The sequence below is a fragment of the Gorilla gorilla genome, chromosome 5, assembly GCF_029281585.2.
Source record: "Gorilla gorilla gorilla isolate KB3781 chromosome 5, NHGRI_mGorGor1-v2.1_pri, whole genome shotgun sequence".
Lineage (NCBI taxonomy): Eukaryota > Metazoa > Chordata > Mammalia > Primates > Hominidae > Gorilla > Gorilla gorilla.
This window is the reverse complement of record NC_073229.2, coordinates 174496776-174514658: the sequence shown is the minus strand read 5'-3', so window position 1 is coordinate 174514658 and position 17883 is coordinate 174496776.

Below are 17883 nucleotides of genomic sequence, written 5' to 3'. Positions count from 1 at the left end.
AGAAGAGTTACTCTATGTGAAGGCTAAAGAAACTTAGCATGGTGAATGCTAAGCCACTATATTGATTTCTGATTAACCCAAGTTTCGGGAATGCCTCTAAGATTTCTATTTCCATGTGATTACTGTAAATCCTGTCCTTAAGTCAAAACAACCTTGATGGTTACCAGAAACCCACATTTATCAGAAGTCCTTCCATTAGGCCAATTCCCTATGGTATATGAGCCCTGCACCTGGGGGTTGATGGTCCAGGGACATCTCATCTTCTGGCTGCCTAAGACATGGCTTCTGATCATAAGTCCCTGTTAAGTGTTTTGTTTTGTTTTTTCCTGTGAAACTGGATTTGTCAGCCTCTTCCTTCAGCCTCTCAGCTTCCTCAGACTTTTTTTATTATTATTTTTTGAGACAGTTTCGCTCTTGTTGTCCAGGCTGGCATGCAACAGTGCAATCTCAGCTCACTGCTGCCTCCACCTCCCAGGTTCAAGCGATTTTCCCGCCTCAGCCTCTCAGGAGTACCTGAGACTACAGGCATGCACCACCATGCCCGACCAATTTTTGTATTTTTAGTAGAGACAGAGTTTTGCCATGTTGGCCAGGCTGGTCTTGAACTCCTGGCCTCAGGTGATCCGCCCACCTTGGCCTCCCAAAGTGCTGGGATTACAGGCATGAGCCACCACGCTCAGCCTTCCTTAGCCTTAAGTGCTAGTTTTGCAGAGATCTGCCACTGCAGAATATTTGGTGAGTTAACCAGGAGCTGAGAGACCAAGAAATGAGTGAAGGGAATGAGGTATCCATGGGGGAAAATCCATGGGTGGCAGCCACTTCTATGTGGAGTGGTGTGGTTCCCCATGTAGATGCTTGTGGACCAACACATGAGTACAGGGACGCTCCAAAAATGCTGGCAGGTTTCAAGTGATTGTTAACTGAGAGCCATCTATCTCACTGGGGTAAGGAAAGGCAGCTAGCAGCTGCTGCAGTAGAATGGAAAATATTCTTTATAAGAACTCTTTAGTCAATAGTGGCCTTTTTTTGGCACCAAGCGACCAGCAGAGGTCTGCATGTCCTTTGTGGTGGCTTTTACCTTGTTACAATTTTTTTTGAGACGGAGTCTCGCTCTGTCATCCAGGTTGGAGTGCAGTGGTGTGATCTCGGCTCACTGCAACCTGCGCCTCCCAGGTTCAAACGATTCTCCTGCCTCAGCCTCCCGAGTAGCTGGGATTACAGGTGCATGCCACCACCCCTGGCTAATTTTTTGTATTTTTAGTAGAGATGGGGTTTCACTGTGTTAGCCAGGATGGTCTCGATCTCCTGACCTTATGATCCACCCACCTCAGCCTCCCAAAGTGCTGGGATTACAGGCCTTCTTATGACTTTTACTTCCTTTATAGTCAAATTCCAACGTCTTCTCAGTGCTCTACCAGGGCTGTGGCCAACCTGGGGCCCAACCAAGGGCCTCACTAAACCATCCAATCAGTAGGAGCCATAGACTACTTTATTTAGCCAAAGGCAAAAATGAGTCAACTGAATTCTGTTTTTCCATTTACTTCTGTCTGTTTTTCCTTCCTCTTGCCACCCTCAGTGCCACAAGAGGGGACCAAAAAACAAAACAAAACAAAAAAGAGATTTTCTAACAGCCTGAGATCCCTTAAGGAAAACAGAAGAGATGCTGAAGGCTCCTCTTTTAGGGGGCTCAGGGGGACTTCTGATTTTTCCTTTTCACTTTTTAATGAAACCTCAAGAGTTGTAAAGAGACAGATTCCTCTCAGATATAAAATTCTGCTCTTTTGTATTGCATAACCCAGTCTCTTTGGCTTTTGGGGTCTACCAGAGGTTACTTTATACTGTTAGAGAACTTGACATTAGTGTGTGATGGCTGGTGAGTCACAGGCAAGAGCTACAGTGTTAGAGATGGCTAACAGCAGTTGTTTACAGTAGATGGTTATTACTACAGAGGAATACTTGTTTCTTTGTGCATTTTGACATGAAAAGCATAATATGGGCACCTAGAAGCTATGGAAACACCCCTCAGTGAGGGATGAGACTCCCATGGGGGATGGAGGATCACAGAGTGAGCTGATTGGTGTTGAATTGCCCACCAGCCTTGGGGGAATGTCATTGCAGTGAGGTGCACTATGGAAGTATTTCAGGGTCCAGCCCAGTGGCACTTTCCTCTTTTGGGGACCCATAATTCAGTGTAAAGATGGGATCCCTGATTTTGGGAGATCTAAGTGTTCTGCCTTCCAGCTACGCCTGATTTCCTTTGCCCTATTCATCAAACAGCTCAACTTTCATGCCAGTAATCTAATCAAGAAGCAAACCAACTTGAAAAGCCCGCCTATCAAATTAATCAGTCTACATTTAGCTGGCTATTTTGATAGTCTTTGTAAAAGAAATTTATATCTGTAAAGGAAATCTCTATTTATAAGAGTGTCTCATTCTCTGTACCTAAACTACTAGAAACGTTTATAGTAAGAAGACAAAGTCTTAACATTTACATTAAAAACCTTACCTTGTTTAAGACACTTTTTCTGGCAATATTGTCTTAACTGGGCTTTTACCTATGCCCTTTGTCTCAGCAAATAATGGTATTTAGATTAATTTCTGTGCTTTTGAGATGTAAATGTTCCACCTTATTTTATCTAAGAACTATGTCTTTGAAAATGATCGCTAGTCTAAAGGAGAGAGGGAAGCTACTTGAAAACTGGCAAACAAAGAGTCTTATAAATCTTTAAGACCTGCTTCTCTCTGTGTGTCTCTATGTCTATATGTTGATATGTGTCATGCGTATGTGATATTGCACTACCAAAATATATGAAAGAGCTCCAGTTAACTGACTTAATGAGAAAGTAAGCACTTAAATCAATGTCATTTTTAGGAAAAGGGAAACTAACTCCAATGCTTTTTAGCTCACATGACTTTAGTAAGTCTTTGGTAAATAAAACTTTTTATTTACCAGAATAAATAAATTTTTTTTTTGGTAAAAAAAAAAGTAAGTTTTAAAATAGTTGGTAAAATAAATATGAATGTCTTCAGAATTTTCAGAACTAAATAGAGTTCAGACATTTTTGTCTGGGTCTGCTGGTCAAACAGGTTTAAGCTAGCTCTCCTAGATGTTTTATGTTCATAAACTTGACTCGGTGATATTTTTGGTAATTGTTTGACTTGTCTGTGAACTTATGTCTTAGAACCAGGCTCTAAACAAATAGCCATGGTAAGGCCTGGGAACATATGCAGAGTTCTCCCTAACCCAACTGTGCCTTCTGGCTATGCTGGAAAAGGTCAGGTGTTATCTCCACATCTCTGTTCATGGCCTCTGCATCTGGTATACAATTATGATTGCTTACTTCCCAGTTTTTCAATAAAAATAAGAGTTACTAAGAGTTAATATTATAATTAATGTATGTAATTAAAACTACTAGATATAACCTGAGGTCAGGAGTTCGAGACCAGCCTCAACATGGAGAAACCCCATCTCTACTAAAAATACGAAATTAGCCGGGTATGGTGGTGCATGCCTGTAATCCCAGCTACTCGGGAGGCTGAGGCAGGAGAATCACTTGAACCCGGGAGGTGGAGGTTGTGGTGAGCCGAGATCGCACCTTTGCACTCCAGCCTGGGCAACAAGAGTGAAACTCCATCTCAAAAAAAAAAAAAAAAAAAAACCTACTAGATATAAGAAAAACAATTCTGTATACAGAGTGTATAAAGAAAGTAGGATGGGTTTGGGTGAAGTTATAAAAAAAACCATGAAGATGTGTTTTTTGCTAAAGGAGGTGTAATTTTGTCTAGTTTAGAGGTCATTTAAAGGGTTTGTTTTTTTTTCAAAATGAAGTTTAAGAAAAGATACAGATAAAGCTAAATGGATAAAAAGAGAAAGGATAAAAGGGAGCTCCCAGGGAGTTGGTTCACTGGACGCATGAGGAAATGCAAGCTAATAAGAAGTGCACTAAATACATGATCTTTTGGTTATTGCTATCTATAATAGCTAAAGTGAAGGCAAAAGAGGGTACTGGGCCAGGCCTCAACCTCAAGGCTGGACCAAGCTCAGATTTCAGTCTGTCTGAGCTCAGGCCACTGGCCTCAAAGCCACTCATACACAAGGGTAAGATTATGCCAGGGCAACACAAAGTACCTCAAAGCCATCCACAAACAGAAAAGTCATGCCAGGGTAATAGAAGGTACTTTTGAGACCCGTAGTTACCAAGAAGGTGGTCAATGTGAAAGATGGGCAAAACCAAGTAACTATGAAAACCAGAGGGCATAATGTGAAGAGATTGTTCCACTTTGAAGATTAGTATCATCAGCTTCCTAAGGAAACTTTAAAATGGATTATGAGAGTAACTAATTTAGGAGCAGTATCCATGGTTTCAAATGCTGCAGAGTGGAAGAACATATTTGGGTTCCTATTAATCCACTGACTACGCCCATTATCCAGGTCATGGTAGACGCTGTGGTTAAGAGGGCCCCTTCTACATGGTCACTCCATGTGATGTTCTGCAGGAATAATCCTGCAGAATTGAGCAATAGTTCAAGAAGACTTATCAAATTAAAGAAAGAAGATGAATGAAGAAAACATTGATGGGGTGAACCTAAGAAGAAAAAGAAGAGAGGGCCATGGTACTCAGCAGGGTGGAAATCTTTAGATAGTTAAAAAAAATGGACAGGGCATGGTGGCTCATGCCTACAATGCCAGTGCTTTGGGAGCTAAGGTGGGAGGATCACTTGAGGCCAGGGAAATATAGCAAGATCCCATTTCTACAAAAAATTTAAAAACTTAGCTAGGCATGGAGGCACTTACCTGTAGTCCTAGCTGCTCAGGAGTCTGAGGCAGGAAGACCACTTGAATCCAGGAGTTTGAGGTTGCAGTGAGCTATAATCATGCCACCGTACTCCAGCCTGGGTGACAGAGTGAGACCCTGCCTCAAAAAAAAAAAAAAAAAAAAAAAAAAAAAAAAAAAAGACAAGACAGAGGGAAAGAAAGATATTAAATGAATTAAATTGAAATTGATGGGGTTAAAAACAAAGGCACGATCATCGCTCACTGCCACCTCAAATTCCTGGGCTGAAGCAATCCTCCTGCTTCAGCCTCCCAAGTAGCTGGGACTACAGGCACATGCCACCATGCTGGGTTAATATTTTTTAATTGTCTTAAAATTTAAGGTCTTACTAACCTTAGTTAACCAACCAACGAAGTCTCAGTAAGTTGTCCAGGCTGGTCTTGAACTCCTGATCTCTAGCAATCCTTCCTTCTTGGCCTCTCAAGTGCTGGAATTACGGGTGTGAGACACCATGCCCAGCCCAAATACAGCTACATTTATTCAACATATGAATGGAGAGGCATTCAGCGATAGGTATACTTAATTTATAAGTGAAAGGAACTTAAGGTCCCCTCCTCTGTGTCTCATTCAAAGACATACCAGTGGATCCTTGACCCTTTGAGGAATTCCAAATAGCAAGTTCCACTTATAGACTATGATTTTCTTCATAAAATATGGTAAGCCTAATGGAAAAAGGCAAAGCGATCTCTTTGGACCATTATGGATAATTATCGTAAATTAGGAAATAAATAGAGAACAGATCACTCCAGTAGCAATGGACACGCCAGCAGCCAGCTAGGCTCATTCACTGGCCACAGGATTGTTCCTGCACACCAGCGTTAAAGCACACCCAATGCCTAGCCACAAGCCAGTCTATGTTGCTACATACCTTGGACTTTTCAGATCACTTGCAAATAAATTTAAACTCTGAGATAAAGGTCCATTGTACTAAAAAAAGAAAAGAAAAGAAAAGAAAAATCATTTGAGACTCCATTCTTAAGAAATAAATTCAACTAATCTCTTCAGAAGATGCCACTGATCAGTCAGCAACTATATGTTGAGTCACTGCAACATCGCTGTTGCTAACTCCAGAGCAAGAAATGTGTCCTTCCCAGATTAGGGATGCACAGTTCTGGCACCTTCTTTAAAGGTTGGCATCACAGAATTCTACTCCTGATGCCACAGATGTTTGTCGGCATTTTCCATTCACGTCTGCTTTCTTGTATTCTCTTTTAACTGAAAAATTTGAAAACTGTATAATTAAATAATTGTCGCAAATGAAACATACAACCTGTACCATACATATAGAGGTGTCAATTTAGAAATGAGAAAGAATACATATAAATGAGAATCCTCTACCTCTTTCTAAAAATTTAAAGCAGAGTCGGAAACAGAATGAGAAAATACCATCGTAACTGGAGTAGGAGTAACATGCAAGCCAATAAAATCTCCCAACATCCTTTACTATTACTAGGAATATAACTGCACTGACTTACCTAGAATGACTCAGAAACTTTTTCTTATTGAACTTTTAAAAAAGAAGTTTAAGTACTATTCTTTTTTTTTTTTTGAAACAGAGTCTCACTCTGTCACCCAGGCTTGAGTGCAGTGACACGATCTTGGCTCACCACAACTTCCACCTCCCGGGTTCAAGCAATTCTCATGTCTCAGGCTCCTGAGGGACTGAGATTACAGGCCTGTGCCACCACGCCAGGCTATTTTTTTTGTATTTTTAGTAAAGATGGGGTTTCACTATGTTGGCCAGACTGGTCTTGAACTCTTGACCTCAAGTGATCTGCCCACCTCGGCCTCCCATGCTGAGATTACAGGCATGAGCCACCAAATGCGGCCTATTCTTATTTAAGTTTCATCCCACATGCTCTACTGAAAGAATCGGAAATAGCTTACTGATCTACGTAAGTACAAAGACACAATAATATATTACACAAGGCAGGTGGCACAGATTTTTCCTAAAGTCATATGTACTTGCAGTCCCCCGACTAAGGCGAGTTGGAGCCCCTTGGTAAAAGCACTAGATTCTAAGTTTTCTCGTCTGCTAAAGCAAATTGAAAACCCCACAAAAATAAATAAATTCATCTCTATCTAGTGTTAGGGTTTTCAACATTGCTCACATTTTTAAAAATAAGTAAGTGGTACGTGTGTCACAAAACTCAAAAAGACAAAGAGCCAAAGTTTATCTCCCTTGTCACGTATTCCCTCACCAAAGACAACCACAGCCAGTGATTTTTGCCTGTCTTTCCAGAGGTAGTCTATGCTTATAGAAGTGCGTAAATAAAAGGTCTCTCTTCCCCCACCTCCTTTCCTCTCTATTATCTCGGTATGGTTGCATTTGCAAGAACCACATCCCAGTTAATCTGTAAATTTCACGCACCCCATTCTGCCTTCCCTGGGACTGGATCTACAGTCTAGGGGTCTCCCATGATGTGTATGGGGAGGGGTCCAGACAGGCCCAGATTGTCATGGGTCCTCCTGGGTCACTGCTGAAACATCCCTCATCTTGCCCCAATGGGACCACATGGTCTGCCAGGCTCAGTGGCTCTTTCTGCTGCCCCTTAGCCATGTTGTGAGGCTGCCCAAGGCCCCAGCTGCCTGACCTTCCCGTGGGCCTTCCCCACTCCCACCTAAGCCCCCTGCCCACCCTGGGTTCTCTAGGAAGAGTGGAGAGCAGGAACCCTCTCAGTGGGATCCTCAGCACCCACATCCACCCCTTTCCTCACCTTCCTCAGCCCCCAGGGAACTCTTTCAAGTTTGATGGAAGAAGACCTTCTAAACATTTTTCCTGAATTGGGAGTCCCTTGCATTCCCCTAACACATTTTATTTTATTTTATTTTATTTTATTTTATTTTATTTTATTTTATTTTATTTTATATTTTTATTTTTATTTTTGAGACAGGGTCTCGCTCTCTCACCCAGGCTGGAGTGCAGTGGTGTGATCTCGGCTCACTGCAACCTCCAGCTCCTGGGCTCAAGTGATCCTCCCACCTGAGCCTCCGGAGTAGCCGGAACTACAAGCATGAGCCACAATGCCTGGCTTATTTTTGTATTTTTTGGTAGACAGGGTTTCACCATTTTGGCCAGGCTGGTCTCAAACTCCTGGACTCAAAGCCATCTGCCCACCTCGGCCTCCCAAAGTGCTGGGATTACAGGCGTGAGCCACTACACTAGGCACCCACTAACACTTTTTTTTATGAAAACCAAAGCCAGAGGAGACTTGCAGTTCTTTTCTGCCTTGTCACATTCCTCTAAGCAGGAGATCTACTTACTTTCTGAGAGGAGCAGGGGAACAGAGCATGTTACCCATTCACTCCCGACACGGCCCTCAGAGCCCTGCATCTTCCAGGTCCTACCAGCTCACAGCCTGCGCTGCAGCCACACTGCTCTTTCACAGGCCCTTGTACTCACCGGGCTCCTCGTGCCACAGGGCCTTTGCTCATGCTGTTCCCACTACCTGCAGGACTCTTCTCCTCTTGTCTAGGAATTAACCCCTTTCAACCCAAGTGTCACTTTCTCAGGAGCCTTTCTGTGCCTATTTGTTCCTTTTAAAAATATTATACGGTACAGCTACCTCTCCTAGTAGCCATGGTCCCAGCTGACACTATTCATGTTCTTGCCTCCATCTAGGCTGAAGCTCCATAAACACAGACTCTCTGGCTTTGGTATCATTCTTGTCTAGCTGAGTACCTGCACTCAAATGAATGCTGAGCTGAATGAATGAATAGATTTAGGCACTCAATAAATAAATGCTGAATGAATGAATGAATGAGTGAACGAACGTGCTCCACTGCCTCCTTTCTCCTTAGCTCTCTGTTCTTCTCTCTGTGAGCCCATCTGATTTAGATTTTATATCTATTATCTATGAATGAAATATATGTTTTCTCCTGGGCATTAAAATAATCTTCCACATTACATCTCTTTAAACCTGCCATCTTAGCCACTCAGGGAAGTAGCTATTCAGGGACTTCTTGCTAAATTTTTGACTTGTTATATGGTTCATTTGTGGATATTGTAATTAGTCCCTTTCAAATCATTTTCATCTTTTCTTTTTACTAAACCTTTGTTTTAAATATGAACCAGGCATTTCCACCAGATATTTTGAATACTTTTTGACCTCACATTAGCCTGCAGTCTTATGGCCATGGGAATGAGAGATCTGAATTGCACGCAGTTTGCAGCTAAAGGAAACCACCTTTTGAGTTGAGTCTGGCAGATCTCGCAGTTAAACACAATGAACAGCCTGCTTTGTTTAATGACTGGCAGGCTTGTGAGTCACACTAGAGTAATTAACTGGCTCACTCACCCAGTTGATGAGCACCTTGTCAATGTGGTATCCACTTGCCAGAAATTTCTTTAGTTCTCCAACCAGATGATCCATAAATGTCAACACTCTTCAGAAACCAAAATTATATCACTGAACTGGGGTTGAGGAGACCTTTGGCGAACTTCTAGAAGTCCTGTTAGGCAGGATGTTTAGAGATGGTGGCTCCACAATTTCTATAGGAGAGAGTTAGGAGCAGCAATTGGTTGGAAGACAGGACTTAAAGTTGCTTTGGAGTGGAAAATGTCAAAATGTAATCTCATATAATGGGAAAACCAATTGATGAAGATCATGGCTGAAGACTGAAGGTTCCCATTCCCGACCTCTTGACACCAACAAGTATTTGAGTTCTTGTTATCACTATTTACACCTAATAACAAACTGCTAATTTTTCCTATTTTATTTTTCCTCCTGGAATAATAGTAACTTTTAATAATGGTGTTGCTACTTTACGCCTTTGGAATTAATCTGCTTAACTCACTTTGCACCATGCCTAGTAGGAAAAAAAGACTACTTAATAAATACATCTTGATCATAAAACTATACAGCACTTGATAGATGGGATAGCCATATATAACGCCTTCATATATTTGGAACAAAATATCTTACTTTTGTGCTATTTAAGATTTAGTGCTTTCGGCCGGGCGCGGTGGCTCACGCCTGTAATCCCAGCACTTTGGGAGGCCGAGGCGGGTGGATCACGAGGTCAGGAGATCGAGACCATCCTGGCTAACACGGTGAAACCCCGTCTCTACTAAAAATACTAAAAATTAGCCGGGCGTGGTGGCGGGCGCCTGTAGTCCCAGCTACTCGGGAGGCTGAGGCAGGAGAATGGCGTGAACCCGGGAGGCGGAGTTTGCAGTGAGCCGAGATCGCGCCACTGCACTCCAGCCTGGGCGACAGAGCGAGACTCTGACTCAAAAAAAAAAAAAAAAAAGATTTAGTGCTTTCAAAAATAGTTGGTTTTGCTTTTGTTGTTGTTGTTGTTTTACTGTTTGTATTTTATTAATTTTTCTCTTTCTTCCCCTCTCCTCACCTTTCTTCTCTCCCTCTCTTTCTTTCTCTCTCTCTCTCTCTGGTTGTCTTGGTCTAACAAAACATGGCTGGAAAAAACACTTAAAAGATCCTTTCCTCTTTAGAAATCAACTCATGAAAACCACCTAAGCGAAAAGGTAATATTTTTCAGTTTCAAAAAACAGCCAGACAAAATGTACTGAGAAGTTTCCAGGGCTCCAAAGTACAAAAGATGTCCCATTCAACAGTTAGGCTGTCATTCTCTGAGACGTTTAGTAACATTTCAAGATACGTTTAGATCTGCAAATTCACTTTCCAAGAGGATTCACCCAAGAATTGACCTTGCAACTCAGATAAATGGCCACAAGGTGGGGTGAGAGGTACAAACAGGACCAATTGAAGCTGCTGCAAAGTTTCCATGAAATGTCGAAGTAATAGATTTTATTTTTCCATGACACAATTACCTATTAGACAATAGATCCTACATGGTCCTATTAGATTCTATCTAAACAACCACACTGTATTCTGAAGATTTGCATAAAGGAAGATTAACATGAACCGTAGAAGTATGGCTATTTGTGCACCTACCTTCCCTGACAGATAGGAAACCCCTGAGGCAGGACTATCTCTTCTCATCCTTGTGTTCCTATGGATTGATAGCACTATAGGAATGGAACCTACCTGCCCTAAAAGGTGTTTGGCAAATGCTCGTGGAATTGCGGTCTTGGTCACCAAGAGGAACCACAGTGTAGCCATCAAATCCTGACGTGATCACACCTTTCCCCTCTGATTTCTCTCCTGGGTTTTTCTCTTTGGGGCCGTGTCTTTCCCGACCGACTAGTCAGGTGCTCCCCCAGGCCTTGGCTGTGGGATCCCTGGCTACCATGAAGAGTCAAAACAATATGAACGTGGCAGTCAGAAGACCTGGAGTAGAGGCCTGCCTGGCAGGACTTTGATTAAGTGGGTGCAGCTCAAGGACAGAGACTGTGCTGTGCCCCTTTGGCTTTCAATGTGAAAATCCCCCTACAACCAGACACACAGAAAAAAAATCACCATAATAAATACAAGAAGGCCATAGACTGAGACTGGCTGCATTACTATGACTGGTAAAGTGAGGGCATTGATTAAGACAGAATAGAATCCTGTCCGTTGGAACAGGGATGTGTGGGAAGACCCTGATGAAGCTGGGGACACTGAGCCCCTAAATTCTGATGAGTCTTTTCTGCCGGTGAAAGAGACCTCGCAACCATCAGCAAAAGTGGCCTCTGCAAGCCCCAGCAGAAGCATTGTCCCCAACCCGGGAGATGGGGCCTCCCTACCCAGCAGTGATACCAGCCTTTCTACATCCCTGTGAGGGGTTTCACCTTGCATGGCCAGAGGAAATGTGAATGGCCTTCCCTGAGGCAGTTGCCATGCAAGGCAATGCTGATTCTCCTCAGAACCCGCCCCCATCACCCCTGTTTGCCTCTAGACCTATGACCAGACTCAAGTTCCAGCAGGTTCCTAAAGGTGAGGGTCGAAGTGTGGCCTGTGAGGAGCGCACTACACTGCAAAAAACTACTTTATGTTTCCAATTTATACAGACAGAAACCCAGGGAGAGTGTGCAGGGAGGGATATCAAGGGTATGGGATAATGGTAGAAGGAACACCAAGTTGGATCCGGCCAACTGTATTGGTGTGGGCCCACCAAACATAGATTCTGCGTGCAGTGTTGCACACAGGGAGAGAGAAAGGGCTCTAACAGTTTGCTTGGTTGATTGACTGAAATGTGGGTCAAAAAATGGCCCGCCATGAGCAAACTGAAAATGCCCCATCTCCCTTGATTTAAGGTAGGCGATGGGATTCAAGGGTTTAGGAAAATTGGAATGTCAGAGTGGATTTGCCATTAAAGACCTGCTCACCTCCACTGGGAGAAGCCAGAAGACATACCTGTGGCAAACGCTTTAAAAAATAAACCGGTGATGACAGTCCTTGGAGTGTCCCTGAAGAATGCTGGGACTGCTCTTCTCTGTAGATCAGAACTTACAGTGGGACCCCCGTCACACAATTTGAAGACCTCAAGGCAATGAGAGTAAATGGATCTCAGGATGGCAGAAGACAAATGGCAACATTCAATCACCAAAGGCAAGGTGGGCGTGGCCACCGCAACAGGCAGTGCAGGCAAAGCCAGTAATCAGAGTAGCCTGACTCATGCACCCTATCAATTCGCACACACTATCAACTCGCACACACTATCACCTTGCACACACTATCAACTCGTGCACACTATCAACTCGCGCACAATATCAAATCGTGCACACTATCAACTTGCACACTATCAACTCAACTCGCGCACTAGCAACTCATGCACACACTATCAACTTGCACACTGTTAACTCGTGCACACACTATCAACGTGCAACTATCAACTCGTGCACACTATCAACTTGCACACAATACCAACTCGTGCACACTATCAACTTGCATACTATCAACTCACACAATCAACTCGTGCATTAGCAACTCATGCACACACTATCAACTCACACGCTATCAACTGACACAGTATCAACTCGCACACTGTCAACTCGTGCACACACTATCACGTGCACACTATCAACTCGTGCACACTATCAACTCACCCACTATCACCTGGCACACACTATCAACTCATACACACTATCAACTCATGCACTATCAACTTGCGCACACTATCAACTCACACACTATCAACTCGCACACTATCAACTTGCACACACTATCAATGCGTACACTATCAACTCGTGCCCACTATCAACTCACACACACTATCAACTCGTACACACGATCAACTCTTACACACTATTGACTCACACACACTATCAACTCGTGCACACAATTGACTAGTGCATGCTATCAACTGGCACACTATCGACTCACACACATTATCAACTGTTACACATTCAACTCATGCACACTATCGACTCATGCACACTATCAACTGGCACACACTATCAACTCACGCACACTATCGACTGGTGCACGCTATCAACTCGTGCACACTATCAACTTGCACACTGTCAACTGGCACACTATTGACTTGTGCACACTATCAACTCGTGCACACTAGCACACTATTGGCACTGGCTAATTGTGGTGCTCCTAGAATTAAAATAGATAGGATGCCTACTAAATTCTGACTTGATTTGTATAGATAGAAAAGTTTCAGGTCAAGTGAACAAAAGTCTAACTTGAATTATAAAAAGAATCATAACCTCTCAGTCAATTCCCAGATTTCAGCCAGTTTACAGACCCAGAACCTCTTGAATGAAAGGAAGGCAGGGTCCCCTCAAGGAAGGACCCTGGTATACACCCAAAATGTCACTGTGGTTTCCCCACTCAGAGTATGGGCTTACGGAAGTCAGGGCATCAGTGGAGTCTTAGCTTAGGTCCATCTCATAGTGGGGCCAGTGGTTCTTTGAACTTACCCTGTGTTTATTTCCCCATTTCTAGATACATCACTGGACCAGGCAGCAGCTAGCAGAATCACCACATTGGTTCCCTGACCTGTGGAATGAGGGCTTTTTTTTTTTTTTTTTTTTTTTTGAGATGCCCAGGCTGGAGTGCAGTAGCGTGATTTCGGCTCACTGCAACCTCCGCCTCAAGAGTTCAAGTGATTCTCCTGCCTCAGCCTCCCAAATAGCTGGGATTACAGGCACCCCCCACCATGTCCAGCTAAGTTTTTTATTTTTAGTAGAAATGGGGTTTCACCATGTTGGCCAGGCTGATCTTGAACCTTGAACTCCTGACCTCAGGTGATCCACCTACCTCAGGTGATCCACCTTCCTCAGCCTCCCAAAATGTTGGGATTACAGGCATGAGCCACTGAGCCTGGCCAGAATGAGGGCTTTTATGGTAATAAAGGCAAATGGAAGCCATTAGAACTGTCCTTACCTAGGAAAATGGTAAACCAAAAGCAATACTACAGTCCTGGAGGAAAAGCATAGATTATTGCCACCATCAATGACTTGAAAGATGCAAAGGTAGTGATTCCCACCATGTCCCCATTTAACTGCTTTAATTGGCCTATGTAGAAGACAGATGGATCTTCTAGAATAACAGTAAATTAACATAAGAACCAATGGTGGCTTCAATTGCAGCTGCTGTACCAGATGTGGTTTTATGCCTTGAGCAAATTAACATATCCCTGGTACATGGTATGCAGCTACTGATTTGGCAAATGCCCTTTCTTCCATCCCTGTCCATAAGGCCCACCAGTATCAGTTTGCTTTCAGCTGGCAAGGCCAGCAATGCACCTTTACTCTCCTACTTCAGGACATATCAACTCTCCAGCCCTATTTTATCATTTAGTTCACAGGAATCCTGATTACCTTTCCCTTCAACAGGATATCACACTGGTCCATTACATGATGACATTATGCTGATTGAACCTAGTGAGTGAGAAGTAGCAACTACTCTAGACTTACTGGTAAGACATTTGCATGTCAGAGGGTAGGAAATAAATCTGACTAAAATCCGGGGGCCTTCTTTCTTAATGAAATTGCTAGGGGTGCAGTGGTGTGGGACATATCCCCTCTAAGGTGAAGGATAAGTTGTTGTATCTGGCCCCTTCTACAACCAAGAAAAAGGCACAATGCCTGGTAGGCAAATTTGGATTTTAGATCCAACATATTCCACATTTGGGTGTGTTACTCCAACCCATTAACAAGTGACCCTAAAAGCTGCTGGTTTTGAGTGGGGTCCAGAACAAGAGAAGGCCCTGCAACAGGTCCAGGCTGCCATGCAACCTGCTCTGCCACTTGTGCCATATGATCCAGCAGATAAAATGATGCTTGAGGTGTCGATGGCACACAGGGATGCTGTTTGGAGTCTTTGGCAGGGCCCTGTAAATCAATCTTATGGAAGCCTTTAGGATTTTGGAGCAAGGCCCTGCCATCCATGGATAACTACCCTCCTTTTGAGAAACAGCTCTTGGCCTGCTACTGGGCCTTAGTAAAAACTGAACACTTGACCATGAGCCACCAAGTTCCCATGCAATCTGGGCTCTCCATCATGAACTGGCTGATATTGGACCCAACAAGCCATAAAGTTAGGCATGCACAGCAGCACTCCATCATCAAATGGAAGGGGTATATACATGCCAGGGCCTGAGCAGCCCCTACAGACACAAGTAAGTCCATCACAGGGAAGAGACTTGGACCTGGTTTACAGGTGGTTTTGCACAATACACAGGCACCACCTGAAAGTGGGCAGTAATGGCAGCATGACAGCAGCCCCTTTCTGGAACATTGCTGAAGGACAATAGTGAGGGAAATCTTCCCCATGGGCAGAAGTCTGGACAGCGCATATGGTTGTGCACTTTGGTTGGAAGGAGAAATAGCCAGACATGTGATTATATACTGATTCATGGGCTATAGCCAAAGGTTTGGCTGGATGGTCAGGGAATTGGAAGGTACATGACTGGAAAATTGGTAACCAAGACATCTGGGAAAGAGGTGTGTAGATAGACCTCTCTTAATGGGCAAAAAAAAAAAAAAATGTGAAGACACTTATGCCTCATGTAGATGTTCACCAAAGCACCAAAGGGTGACCAAAGACTTAATAATTAGGTGGATAAGATAACACATTCTATGAATACAAGTCAGCCTCTTTCCCCAGCCACTCCATCATCACCCAATGGGCTCATGAACAAAGGGACCATGGTGGCAGGGATGGAGGTTATGCGTGGGCTCAGCAACATGGACTTCCACTCACCAGGGCTAACCTGGCTATGGTCACCTCTGAGTGCCCAATCTGCCAGCAATGGAGATCAGCATCAAGCTCCCAGTATGGCATCATTCCCTGGGGCTGATCAGCCAGCTGCCTGGTGGCACGTTTGTTACATTGGACCATTTTCATCATGGAAGGGCAGCATTTTGTTCTTACCGAAATTGACAGTTACTCTAGATATGGATTTTCCTTCCCTGCACATAATGCTTCTGCCACAGCTACCATCCATGAACTTTCAGAATGCTTTATCCACTGTCATGGTATTCCACACAACATTTCTTCTATTCAAGGAACTCACCACACATCGAAAGAGATAGAACAAAGGGCCCATGCTCCAAGAATTCACTGTCTGACCATGTTCCCCACCATCCTGAAGCAGCTGGCTTAATAGAACAGTGGAATGGCCTTTTATAGACTCAGTTACTGGTAGGCGTTTTGAACCTATTCTGGTTCAGGAGTATGACTGGATAAAAAATAACAACAATAATAATTTTTTTTAAAAAAAGACTCAGTTATAGCACCAGGTAGGAGGTAATACCTTGCACAGCCTGGGCAAAGTTCTCCAGATGGCTGTATATGCATGGAACCAGCATCTAATATATGGTTCTATTTCTCCCACAGCCAGGATTCACAGGTCCAGGAATGAAGGGGTGGAAATGATAGTGGCACCACTGACTATTAACCCTAGTGACCCACTAGCAAAGATTTTTGCTTCTCATTCCCAAGGCTTTATGCTCGCTGCTTGCCTAGAGGTCTTAGTTTCAGAAGGAGAAATGCTTCCACCGCAGACACAAGTTCATTGAACTGGAAATTAAGACTGCCATTCAGCCACTTTGGACTCCTCGTGCCTCTGGGTCAGCAGGCTAAGAGAGGAGTAATGATGCTGGCTGGGGTGATTGATCTGGACTGCCAAGAGGAAATCAGACTGCTACTTCAACATGGACATAAGAAAGAGTATGTCTAGAATGCAAAAGGTCCCTTAGTGTGTCTCTTAGTATTAAGGTCAACGGAAACTACAGCAACCCAATTCAGGCAGGGCTATAAATGGCCCAGATCCTTCACGAATGAATATTTGGGTCACTCCACCAGGTGAAGAATCATTACCAGGTGAAGTGTTTGCTGAAGGCTTAGGGAACACAAAATGGGCAGTGAAAGAAAGTAGTTATAAACACCAGCTATGACCACGTGACCAGTTACAGAAAGGACTGTCATTTTCATGAGTATTCCTCCTTATTTTGTTCCCAATATGTTTGTGTGTACATATATACACACCTATATGAAGTAAATATCTTTATTTTCTTTCCTCTTATTCCCTTATCATGTAACATAAGATGTATTGACTTTATATCAGTATTGAAGTATTGTTAATTTTACATCATATTATTGAAGTTACAGGATATCCAAAGAGTAAAGTTTATGCAAGAACTTTACCTCCTCTTCCAGGGAAGGGATTAGTGAGTTTCAGTTGCAGGCAGGATTGTTGTATCATTGTGGGATAAATTATGACCTTGTTATTGTCTTTATTTGGAGATTAATTATATTTTAAGGAACATATGGGTGTCAGGTTGATAAGAGGTGGATTTGTAATGGTTAATTTTATTTGTCAACTTGATTGTGTCAAGGAATGTCCAGAAAACTGGTAAAGCGTTATTTCTGGGTGCGTCTGTGAGGATGTTTTCAAAGCATATGAGCGTTTGAATCAGTGGACTGAGTGAAGAAGATCCACCCTCACCAATGTCGAATTCATTGAGGGCCTGAATAGAACAAAAAAGCCAGAGAAAGGCACATTTTCACTCTCTCCCCTTGAGCTGGGACATCAGTGTTCTCCCGCCTTCTTCCTAACTGAAGCCTTTGGACTCAGTCTGAATTACTCCATTGACCTTCCTGGGTCTCTAATTTGCAGATTATATGTCATGGCAATTCTTAGCCTCTACGATTGCATGAGCCAATTCTCATAATAAACCTCATCT